Below are 11,040 nucleotides of genomic sequence, written 5' to 3'. Positions count from 1 at the left end.
TACACCCACAATGCTAAACGCACTTCCTGTGGGTCTAATTATTATATGAAAACTTAGTATAAATGTTATATCATAATATAAATGATAATATACTTACTAAGGTGAATAAATGATATGAAGCGGAGAACATCTATATGTACTAGTTAGAACAACAAAAGTAATAAGATAACAAATGTGGAAACTTAACAAGAGACGGCAACATATAATTGGCGCTGACAGGTGATTAGCAAAAGACAAATGTAGCATGACAGCCATGTACTGACTTTAAGAAAGCAAAACCATTTTCGGTATACGGTAATATCAACTTTAGTTTAGGTTTGTGGTAATGTTTGTTCAAGTTTTTGGTTTCATTTAAAATGCAATTGTCTGTACCACAAGATTCACGAAATAAATTAGTCTCATCTTTACCTCGACATTTTCGTTGAGTTTGACGAGGCTGACATTTTAACTTCAATTATGAAAACTCTTCGTCTTTTGGAACAACCATTCAAACATTGCTCTGTTTGAATTCTGCAGATGAATACCTCGGTGATGATGCAAACGCAAGTGGTGCCATTGATTACTATGCCACACAATCGAGGTCCCTAACACTTGTAATGCTGATACTCGTAATAGTTATCTGCAGCTGTACTGCTGAGTTGACGAGATTTGGTTTTCACCGCCATTTTTCGTGAGCCATGGAAATGGGACGCTGGAGCTTGAAGCGCGTGGCTCACGATTTTGTGGGAAAAGTCACTTGCTCTGCCCCGTTCCTGAAAATAATGACAGCTTGGGGTTATGAGAAATATCCAGTTCATGTGTCAATCTACATAATTAATGTAAGCATAATGATTCCAAGCATAATCACTCTCATTCTTCAACGCGACATATGTCAAGCCGTACATATGAACTCATTGCGCACCAATAGTTTCGAGCCAATTGGGACAGATTCTGTTCAGATACTTGTTATACTTGTTATACTTGTAAGGCTATAAAAACGTTTTGTTTTCATTTGGATGCCATCACAATCTTATAGCAACTGAACAGCGAAAACATGCCACAACTGACGGAAGCCCAACGAAACAACGTCATCGACCGACTGCAAACAGGATAGCAAATATCATCATTACAAGACTGTTGAGCCTTTATCAGACACACGGGACAAGCTCTGACCTTCTCAGATCCGTGAAAGAACCATCTAGGCAAAACCAGGATTGTGTAGGATATCAGCCCAGACAGTGAGGAACTGTTTACGCGCAGAAGGTATTCACGCTAGAGGACCAGTTCTAGATGTAATTTTCATTGACATACATCGTAGGCTGGGACGTCAATGGTGTCAAGAAGTAAAAAGTGCGATGGAAACATGTTCGGTTTAGTGACAAGTCACGTTTTATGCTTCGTCGTGCACATCGTAGACGTCGTGTTTACAGGCGTTGCGGGGAACATATGCATGAAACTGCATACGGGAAGTGGAAGGATAATTGTGTTGGTGGTAGTGTGATGATGTGGGCAGCCATCTCCTACACTGGTAGAACAGACTTAGACATGTGGGGAATTTAACGGCATAATGTTATTCAGATGATATAATTCAGCCACATGACCTTTCCATTTTTCATCAAGCAAATGTCATTTTCCAACAAAAAACAAAACGCCCGACCTCACACAGCAAGACAACAGCCATTTTCTGGAATCACAACATCCAGCTCCTCCGAAGGGTCTCCTGGTCTCCAGATTTAAACAAACTCGAACATTAATAGATACCATGGATCGACGAAAGCAAGCACTTCAACAACAACAGAATCTCTGACTGTTGGCACACGAATTGCCAGCAGAGTGGGTGAACATACCCCAGGACCAAATCGGGATCTGACTGCCTTGATGGGACGACGATGCCAGTCAGGTTTAGTGGCCATTTAATGAGAACAGATGACCTTCATCTTGAAAATCTACTGTTCCATGTGTGGCATATGGAACCTGGGTCAATGACAATGATGTGTGCCAAGTTTTAAGGAAATCGAATACCTTATCTTGATTATTTAATTTTAAAAATGCAGCAACCAGGGTTTGGGTGAGCCTGGCACATTTGGGCTGGTTAGGCTCATCATCAGCTCAGGGCCCTTGCCCCCTCAACACGCAGCCCAGACAGCGAATAGGACTTCTTCCAGGAAGTCGCTGCCTTGTCGAACCCACCAAGAACCTTTCGCAGAATGTGAAGACTCCCCAACACTGCAGCCTTCTGCATTACCCAGATTGTTAGAAGGGCTGTATTCCTGGTAGGAATCCCGGGTACTCTCCGAATATCTGTCAACAGATTGGGAGGTACCAAACCTAAGGCACCGAAAACAATGAGGATCATTATTATAATCATTATTATGATTATTTACCCATTTTGTCATGTTCCTATCCAGGTCTGTTTCCAGTTCCGAGCATGCTGTATGAAATGCATATCGCTCCTCGCGTTGTTCCACAGTCTTCGCACCTCTCTTCATCACATGTTTGGCTGCCCGTCTGAATATTTGTAAATGAGGAATCATATTGAGTGTGTGAGTTTGATTGAATGACGCGTTGGACAATATTTCAGTTATATCATGTGTCAGCTTGGTTGGAAAAAAGCGAAAAGCAGCTCAAGTCGTCGACATTTACCAACCACAAACAAGGATTTGTTGCTGCCAATCTTTGAAACACAATCAGTGCGAATCTAGAATTTGAGCCCACGATCATAGGTTTCTGGCACTCTGCATAGCAAATTGCGCCGCATTAGACGATGGAGCTATCCGTGCTCCAGGAGAAACATGAACAGGTTTTCACGGTATTTCAGCTGAAAGTGTATGTGTCTACTTGTATCTTGCTGTACATGTGTGGCTAGTTTCTGGTAAACCAAGAGTATAGCATATACCAATATAGTAATAGCTACGATGATTTACTGACAGTCTGTTTTTAATTTGATCATTGTAGGATATGTATTTTTTTATTACAAGCGAAAACAGATAAAAAAAAAAATGAACAGTGATGTCCAAAATACCAAGAATCGATGTTAGCAATATGTCAGCAACAATCCAACAGAATATAATTCTTTGAAATCATGATTCTGCAATATTATGATTTAAATATTGGAGATTAGCACAATGACAAACCTCCAACATATGGATGGAATACTTACATATGTCCCTTGGCTTGTTTTGGGTCTCCCTGCTTCACCATCTCAGCCGTCTTCTGCACGGTGGCCAATCCCACGACTGCCACATTGATGTTCTGATAACAAAGATGCAAGATTGTACAAGGATTGAACCACTTGGGTGGCTGATCAGTCCGTGAGATACATGCAGTATTGGTCATTTCTAATCGGTAGAAATGTCACACATGCTGTAGGACTGTATTGCATAATGAATTGATGTCATTGTGTTACCTCCTCCATGACCTTCCTGTCCTTGGTGAACTTGTGACTCTTGCACATGACACGGAGACACTTCATGCCATTCTTGCGGGTGTAGGCGATCTGAACCTAAAATGGGGAGTGAGTGAGTGAGTGAATGAGAGGATTTGATTTAATGCCTGAAATGATGCAGGTCTTTGACCTCAACAAATTCGGGGAAACATACAAGCACGGTAACTGAATTCTAAACTGCGATGCAACTGCACAGTTAATTGCGAAGCCTTATACGGCATGGCCATCCGTGCACCCAAGGAATGATGTCATACGGGAAAGGATGTTCTGTTTAACTAGTATTTAATTTGACACCATTTCAGATGATGATGAAAACAGATGATATTATTTTCTTGCACACTCATAAGCTGGCAAAATCTTGCAATAACTTCCCCCTTCCAACACACTCCCCTTCAAACAATCCAATGGATCCTTAATATGTCCTCAACAACCTTAATCCGCTCTTGTATCAGATTTCTTATTTACATCATCTATGCTAACGTATGGTCATTTTTTTTTCAAAACAGAGGTTGGTATATTTATCTTTTCACTTTTCGTTTACTTCATGCATGTGAACCATTTGAAATGTCAACTCCAGAGAACAACCCGTCTTGATCATCCGCGGAAACAGGTTCCATAGGGCGTAAGGCAAATTAGCTGTGAAAATTATATTTTTTGACCAGTCAAAATTAGGGATGACACCAGGGTGTCGTGAAGAGTGTAGGCATGTCCTGCTCTATCGGTAGCGCATATCTGTCATAAAATTTGCATAACATAATAAGTGAATTGTGTTTTACATTTTAGTTAGCACATTGACATGATTGACATTGGACCACACAAACTGTTGTCGTCGAAATTAACAAAACATCGTTCCTTGTTTATGGTGGATGTTCGGCCAAAACTATGTTGTGAAAAAGACGAAAAGGTTGGTATCTCAAACTAAATACTCAGGACCTCAAGAATATTACACTGTCGGGCTCTTACAAACATAAACTTGTTGTTTGCGCAGTAATCGAAATAAGTGTCGGGCAAGTTTCTTGACCAGTACCTGGAAAGGGATTTCATCAATTTCTGGGATGGTGTCCGGATCTTTGAGTTTGAAGTTGAATTGCCCACCTCCCTCACCAACCTGCTGCAGTCCTGGAACAGAGAAGACATACTCTACCATAATGAAACACTGTACAGAAAGGGAAAACATATATTTTGTAACAATGCCGAGTTTCTATTTGAATTCAAGCAGAGGAACAACAATGTGCTGAGACAATAAATAAAACATGAAAGACTCAAAGTACGATAACCTTTGGATAACCTTCTTCAGCAAACACAAGGGATGGATGCAGCAGGAAGGTAACATGAACTGATGAAGCCACGATCTTGTTCTGCCAGATGAGGCGCAGCTCCCGGACAATCTCCAGGGGGTTGAGGACGTTGACGGTGCCGCCTGAAGCCAGCGCACACGCACTGACGTGCTGCATCTCGACAGGCTCTCCCTCCACTGCCATGATGCTGATGACGATGTTCTTCGAACGAGCATAGTTGCCGATCTGGAATATTCAGCAGAGAAATAATCTGGATATATTTGCGTTCAACTGTTCAACATAAGACAACATTATGGTATAATGTCAGGAAAGCTGAGAAGCTAAATTGAAACAAACATGAAGATTCAACATGTTTCAAAGCATCAACATTTCAACTTGTGGATACAAGTCACGTTCCCATGTACAAGCTAATGCCAAGAATACCTATCCAGTTGATCTCAAGTCTGCGTCTTCACTACAAACATTTAAACATCTCCTTGAAGCATATCTGTTCTGACTTTACATCACTGTCTACACATCATTACTTTCATCTTTTATTACATTTTATCGGTTTTATCTTCGATCAGAAACGAATATGGAGTAATGTTTGAATGTAATCAAAAGATAAAATGGTCCACACAAGGCGTTCTTTTTCCAGCCAATAGTTTCAAAACTTGGATGTGATTTTGTTTTATTTCTAACTATAATTGCTATTCAATCCATATCCCAAATCGAGCAAAACTTAAAAACGTATTTACATGAAATCTAGAGCATGTCAACAGTACAGTTCAATATCGTTGTTCAAAGTTCGATGATTACCGTCGTATAGAAGTCAGAGTCAGAGACGTCACGACTCAAGGAGCCAATGCCAGAGTTTGGAGCCCCATCAGTACACAGCACAATATCTGATGAAGGCACTTCACTCACAAATCCAGCACATATTGCCAGTGCAGGGCCAAGTGCTGTACAACCATGCGTGTGCAAGTCTGCCACCTTCTCCATCAAACCACTGGAAGATGATTTCGATTTGATATTATATAAGCAATATTATTACCTTTCACATACAATATCGCCATTGATAAAAGTCTCCACTATTCATTTCAAATGAATAAAAAAGTCACTTAATCAACCAAACAAATAACTGTAGCACTTGAATAACATTGTTTCCTTATAAGACATGTACTAGAATGGTTCTCAAGCCCAATACTCCCTCATGGGAAAGTCGTAGAGGTTTGATCTCATTTCTTTCTGCTAGATCTTTCCCCTTATTGATGAGAGCATCAAAGTCATTCATGTCAACACCGGTGATGTTTATGGGTTGTCCTGTCCCATCACCTACGATCTCGATTTCTGAGTCAAAGAGAACCAGCATCACTTGTTTTTCCGGCTGTTTCAGTTTCAGCAGCTCCACCTGTCTGTAACACGACAAGGAATAGCAAAATTAATATACTCAAGCTTGTTGCTTTATTCGCAAATCACATTGTTTATGATTTGAAAGATGGACTCCAACATAAATAATATTATTGATAATATATCTAACATGTGGTTTTATTTACTGAGCCCCAAACAAACTGGATGCTCATTGTTTCCATGACATGACACTGTGTACCTCATCACAACCTCCTTGATACACTCCAGCCTCGACTTAGCCTCAAGCGTCTCCCCACTCCGAGCCGCTATAACAATTGGAGACAGAGGACATGTTACTGTACATGTCCCTTGGATGTTTTTGGCAAACAAGGTATGTATTCTGGATATATATGTATAACTTTTACATTACAAAATATATTTCAGTGAGTTTGGGATTATACCCCTTTGCTTAAACACTTTATTAGTTTATAAATATACGATAGTCGTAATAGCTTCACAGTCGGAACTGATATTTTGACAAATATGGTTTTACATGTAAATATTCAAGCTTGTTCTCAGTATTACAATGTTGACAATTTTTCACACATTGCATCTGGAAGTTCTGTCACACTGAGCCTAATGTCACACACTGCATCTGGAAGTTTTGTCACAATAAGGCTAATGTCACACACTGCATCTGGAAGTTCTGTCACATTAGGCCTTGTCACATACTGCATCTGGAAGTTCCCACTCTAAGCCTTATGTCACACACTGCATCTGGAAGTTCTGTCACACTAATTAAGCCTTATGTCACACACTGCATCTGGAAGTTCTGAGTGTCTAACCTTGTAGTTCTGGGATATCTGCCTTGGCATCCATTGAGCCGCTGACGTCAATGCAGTAGACAATTATTCCTGGCGTGATCTTCTGGACAACCTCAGCCACCTCCTCCTCTTTCTCTGTTGCTGGACTCAACATGTAGTCAAACATCAACTCTCTGGGTATTTCCTCCGAGGTCACGTCTAGTTCTTTGTTCTCTTTCCCGCAATACTCACTGCATAAATTACACATTAACGACACATACTCATTAGTTTATTATTAACCGGTCTTCCTCAGTTAACCTGAGGCAAAAATACATTTATGAAACTAAACTGTACAGAGAGTAAAAGGAAAACCATTCTCTTCATTAAAGCTCATACAAGATTCAGTTCATTGTGAATTACCATTTTGAGAATATTATATTAATTCCATTCATTGCGCCTTATAAACTACAAGTATAGTATTTTTAATTATTGTTTACTTAACAATTTTGGTGACTGGTGAAAACCCTGCGAATTGAAAAGTAGTTTGACACAAACCAGGTCCACTGCCTTGCATCTCCATTGTCTATGAGGCTTGATGTCTGGCACAGAACGGCATCACACTTCTTGCACCGAGTTGGATCCCCGGTCACAAGTTGTGGATCATCGGCCAGTGTACCCATGGGGATGTGCACCACATTGCCATCTATCTTCTTTGTCTTGATGGGGGTCCTGCCAGCAGCTGAAGGGGGTATAATTTTGTGATTTAAAGAATTTAAACCTTTATCCATTGTGTGATGTAGGTGCAGGTGTGAGGCGAAGTGGCAGTGGATGGGGTGGGATGTTTTCCGTGCTCTTTTGTAAACGTCTGTAGTGCCAACACCTTCAGCTCGTAAACTGACGGTTCCCTAATGTGACACCATGGCGTTTGTCTTTTGTTCCAAACTTTGAAAAAAGGTTATGCTTGCGTTTCTTTTGCTTTTCAGCTTTTCAGTACATATAATATTTGTTGTCGGTTCTATTAACCTTAGTATTTAAATTAATTAGAACCATGAGTGAATGTATTCATCGGGTTTTCTCTCTCATGAGACGTTTACAACGCAATTTATACATTTGTAAACTCACAAGTTCTCTTTTTCTCCATCAACACAATTTAATTGTTATCACTAACAAGGGCAAGTACATGTACATGTATGTTTATTCGTTTCATTCAACTGGGCTTTCCGTCTCTTATAATGGTAGAGCCTACCAACACTTAACCATGTTACCAGATACCCAAACATCAATGACCATTTGACCAACCTTCCCCTGGTAGTCCACCAGTTGCCTGGGCTTGTACTGGTGCAGATTCGGTTGCTGATGCTTCAGATTTCTTCTTCGTTTCTTTTGCCTCCATCTTCGGAAGACCTTTGACGTTGATCATCTTCTTGTAGGAATCTTCAATGGTTGGATCAAAGTTTTCTACAAACGACTCGTGCACTAGACGCAAGGTGACAGACGACTTGCCCACACCACCTGTTCCCATTGTTACAAGCTGTAAATCATGAAGATTGGGTATCTTAACTTAGGCTTAACGTAGGGGGAATAGAAGATTGCATTGTCGACACTTATAAGGCAGAGTGTGTGGGGAGGGGAGGGGAGGGGGGTGACAGTGTTAAGCAGTATAGAACTGGACAGTTATCATCATCATCATCATGACCATTAACATCATCATCATCATAATGTTTTTCTAGATCCTCTGATACTTAAATTTGTATCATACAGATACATATTTCACTGGCTGTGTGAATATGAACAAGGAATATACAGTTACCTATAACAAAACACTCCCTGTGATTTTGGTTTACAGCAGATGAACTCACAAGAACATAGAAGAAATCAAAGGCCAAGTCTGTACCTTATATTCAATCCCTTGACGAGGGATGGTCCTGAGTAAGGCCTCTATAGTGTCCCTAACATTGTCCCCTGTTTTGGCCGATGTCTCCCTGAAGGGCACGTCCCTGGCTCTGGCCAGACCTTTGCCTTCTGCCTTGGAGACAACACGTTGGTTCTCTAGATCAGATTTGTTGCCGCACAGAACCTGTTTGATGTTGAATTTATGAAGTGAATATATTAAATGTATTTGCTCATATGAGATAAGAGACATAAAGCAAATAGTCAGTCTGTATTAAAATGGAAAACTGGTAATTAATTATAATTTTTAATTCTTCACAATCGCACCACTGTACATTGTACATCCAAGATCTGGAGATGTTCATCTTCACGAGAAAACATGTTACTACATGGTCTCTGGTTTGGGATGTTTGGTTTCTGGGATAATTAATTCAAATAAGCAAGAATTTTGGTACTAACAGCATATATTTTCCCCCCCTGTTTACTTGTTTCTAGGAAAGTAAACATGGCCGTTGCTTCATCGAAGGACTCCCTGTTTGTGATGTCGTACACGATGATGAAGCCTTGAGCTGACCGAGTGTACTGATCTCGCATTGCGGAGTACTCTTCCTGCCGGGCCGTGTCGAGGATGTCCAGCATACATTCCTGAAGCAAAGATACTAACTGTAGTTACAGGATTTGTGTCTGCCATGTTGAACACAACATTGGCAGTCTCCGCAGGTTCCTTTTAGTTAAGATTATGTAACGATAAAGGCCAAAAGTTAGTTTTTGATGTATACCCGATTGTCCCGTGTATTATATTTCTTTTCTTTTCTTGTATTTCTTTTCTTGAATCTTATTTCCTTTCTTGTATTATATTTCCTTTCTTGTATAATATGCCTTTTCTTGTATTATATTTCTTTTCTTGCATCTTATTTCCTTTCTTGTACTATATTTCCTTTCTTGCATTGTATTTCTTTTCTTGTACTATATTTCCTTTCTTGTATCAAAATTTCCTTTCTTGCATTGTACTTCCTTTCTTGTATTGTATTTCTTTTCTTGTATCGTATTTCCTTTTTTTGTATAGTATTTCTTTTCTTGTATTGTATTTCCTTTCTTGTATTGTATTTGCTTCTTGTATTGCATTTCCTTTCTTGTATTGTATTTCCTTTCTTGTATCGTATTTGCTTTTTGTATTGTATTTCCTTTCTAGTTTTATATTTCTTTCTTGTATTGTATTATCTTTCTTGTATTGTATTTCCTTTCTTGTATTATATTTCCTTTCTTGTATTGTATTTCCTTTTTGTATTGTATTTCCTTTCTAGTTTTATATTTGCTACTTGTATTGTATTTCCAATCTTGTATTATGTTTCCGTTCTATTACGATAAACACCCTGGACTCTTTCGCTATCATAATTTCGTTTCGGGAGTGATGGATCGTCATCACTCTTATTCCTCACTTATCATAGAATTCATTTCGCTCTTTTCATTGGACGTCTATTTCTGGCGTTGTGTTATTCGAATCGGGTTAAAAACGAAACAGTGTGGTCAAATGGTTATGAATGATAACAGAATGGAGATGCAAAATTCTGGATAATCGAGGATGTGTTTATTCGACTGTTTGAATATATTTATTCATCTGTGTCAAATGAAATGTTAGGGATTTCGGGTGAGGATTGATACCCAGCAACCTATGCTGGTCGTAAGATCAGACTATCCGATTGTCAGGCTCCGTGGCTTGGTTGATTGCGTGTCATCGTACATGATCGTCATCGACGGCGTGGGTCGTTGCTTACAATGTTGATCACTGGATCGTGTGGTCCAGACTATTTAACGCTATAATTGTGTGGCGTTAAACAACAAGCAAATAAATACAAAATCTATCATGTGATAATGATGTGTGTTGTTATGTAATCTGTGACCTACAGATCTTATTTTATCGTTCTGTTGCAAGTTAACATCTGATTTGGCTCACCATCTCATCCATTTCCGTTTCCTCTTCTTCTGACGAGTCGGAATTGAGGATTTCATCTTCGTCTTCCCCAACACACACAAATTCGCTCCCGAAATCCATCTCAACTGATCTGCTATATGTAAAGAGAAAATAAATAGAGGACATTTCTTGCGTTGAGGTGAAATGTCGTGTTTCTCTCTTAGAGTGAAGGGGAAAAAGGAAATATATCCTTTTCACCCGTCACGAGATGAGAGAAACATGACATTTCACTAGACACATGGAATATCCTATTTATAGTATACTTTTTGTGTAGTTGTCTACCAGAAATTGTCTTATTTCATTACAAATGTAAAGCCTTGAAAC

The 11,040-nt window shown here is 39.5% G+C and overlaps 1 pseudogene; it reads right to left on the bottom strand.

The window, feature by feature from the left end:
* Positions 1–299: 299 nt before the first annotated feature.
* Positions 300–10,798, bottom strand: LOC139442617 (circularly permutated Ras protein 1-like; annotated as a pseudogene).
* Between the last annotated feature and the right edge of the window lie 242 nt (positions 10,799–11,040).

Source organism: Haliotis cracherodii, unplaced genomic scaffold (genome assembly GCF_022045235.1).
Source record: "Haliotis cracherodii isolate W230 unplaced genomic scaffold, xgHalCrac1.p SCAF_5, whole genome shotgun sequence".
Lineage (NCBI taxonomy): Eukaryota > Metazoa > Mollusca > Gastropoda > Lepetellida > Haliotidae > Haliotis > Haliotis cracherodii.
This window is presented reverse-complemented; position numbering and strand designations above follow the sequence as displayed.